The sequence below is a fragment of the Callorhinus ursinus genome, unplaced genomic scaffold (genome assembly GCF_003265705.2).
Source record: "Callorhinus ursinus isolate GAN/ISIS: 27379988/994484 unplaced genomic scaffold, GSC_fseal_2.0 scaffold70, whole genome shotgun sequence".
NCBI classification, from domain to species: domain Eukaryota; kingdom Metazoa; phylum Chordata; class Mammalia; order Carnivora; family Otariidae; genus Callorhinus; species Callorhinus ursinus.
In genome coordinates this window covers 203,925-205,960 of record NW_027397132.1, presented here as the reverse complement: position 1 = coordinate 205,960, position 2,036 = coordinate 203,925, and the positions used below count along the sequence as shown (strand labels likewise).

General features: G+C 50.1%; 1 pseudogene; it reads left to right on the top strand.

Annotated features, from left to right (window-relative positions):
- The first annotated feature begins 486 nt into the window (after positions 1-486).
- LOC112816941 (glutaredoxin-2, mitochondrial pseudogene) lies at positions 487-1,571 on the top strand (annotated as a pseudogene).
- The last annotated feature ends 465 nt before the right edge of the window (positions 1,572-2,036 follow it).

Below are 2,036 nucleotides of genomic sequence, written 5' to 3'. Positions count from 1 at the left end.
CCTCTTAACTCCATCCGTTGAAGACCCTTTAAGCTAACCCCCTTCTTCTCCCTGCGCTGAACGACCTATTCCGCCACATCCTTCCCCTTCCAGCTCTGCCTCCGTCTCCCTGGTCCGGCCTGCTCTCCGTCCCGTGGAGAACCAGAAGATGTCCCACATTCCCCAGAGAAATCGCAGCAGCTCGGAGACCAGGACTTGCAACGGTCAAGACGTCGGGTGGGTTAGAGGAAATCCCCTAAATCCGGGGTCCGAGTGCAGCGCTTCCTCCCTGGGCCGGCTGCTTTCCCAGGACGCGGGGGATCAAGGTCAAGCCCGGGGTTAAGGCAAGTGGAGGAGCTTCCTGGAGACCCGGTCCTCTCTCCGGGTCACACTACCCCGACTCCGCCCCTTCCGGAGCCCCGCCCACGGTCTCCATGGTGACCGTAAACAAGCCTCGGCTCCGCTCTGTAACCCAGAACGACAACGCACAAACCTGGATGGGAGGAACCGGCCCTTTGCGAAAGGGAGCCCACGCTGGGGCAAGGCCCTGGCCTTGGCGGCCTGGGGTTCGGGACACCCGGACCTGGGCTCCGCGGGGAGGGGCTATAGTCCTCAGGAAGGGGCAACAGCTCCCCGGAGAACCAGGAATCCAGCTCCCAGAGAAGTCGATGGAGCCCCGATGTGTACGTGGCCCCAGCCGGCAAAACTGGGGAAAGTGCTGGGTGGGGGTGGGGGGGCCGCTTGCCAGGCAAGACCTCCTGGTCCTAGCGTTGTCCTCGATGGGAGCAGGGACTGAGAAGGGAGAGGAGCACGGTTAGTGGGACTCGAGCATTAGAGGGTCTTCAGAAAGAGCTGTTTCACTGATAAATGTGTACTTTGAAATCAGAGTATACACTCACATCATTTAAAGGGTTCAATCTTTTAGAAGTCTTGTTTTTTTAAAAAACAGCCCTTCTGGGCTCGCAACGACCCCGGCGCTCAGACCATGTCTTGGCACCGCGCGGCGCTGCTGGGGACGAGGCTGGTTCGGAGTGGGAGCAGTTCGGCGGGCCGGCTCGGCGGGGCAGCAGGAGCTGCGGCCTCTGGCTGCACTGCCTTTTTAAAATTCTTTTTAGGATGGGGAACAGCACATCATCATCTTTGGGGAAGTCAGCAACTGTTCCTGTGAATCAGATTCAAGAAACAATTTCTGATAATTGTGTGGTGATTTTCTCAATAACATCTTGTTCCTACTGTACAATGGCAAAAAAACTTTTCCATGACATGAATGTTAAGTATAAAGTGGTGGAATTGGACATGCTTGAATATGGAAGTCAATTTCAAGATGCTCTCTACAAAATGACTGGTGAAAAAAACTGTACCAAGAATATTTATCAATGGAACTTTCATTGGAGGTGCAACTGACACTCATAGGCTTCACAAAGAAGGGAAATTGCTTCCACTAGTTCATCAGTGTTATTTTTAAAAAAGCAAGAGGAAAGAATTTTAGTTATGTAGGTGCTTATAACCTTGCTGGTAAAATGTCAGTGATTTAAAGTGACAATGCCTGATAATGCCTTTTAAATGTTTGAGGATGTTTTAAATATGTAAATTATCTTCCTGAAAAAGTTGTAAAACTAATAATAAATTGCCGTGGAAATCTAAAAAAAAAAAAAACAGCACTTTTGTACCCTTCGTTCCATTTCGTTTCCTACAGAACACGCGTGTCCAACATGCCACTTGATTATTGTCCTCCCCCCAGCACTGCTACACTATTTCACTTACTGTCCTCCTGCCCTCTTTGGGGCCCTGCGATCTCTACATTTGTCCCCTGTTCAGGAATGATGGCTTTCTTAAGCTCGGAACGTGCTGCCCATTTTTAATCTGTTATCAGTCCTCCTGATGTGTTGTGCTGAGAGTATTTTTAGGTAAACTTGTCTTTTTTTCTTTTAAATAAGATTTATTTATTTATTTATTTATTTGAGAGAAAGAATGAGAGAGAGAGAACACATGAGAGGGGGGAGGGTCCGAGGGAGAAGCAGACTCCCTGCCGAGCAGGGAGCCCGATGTGGGACTCG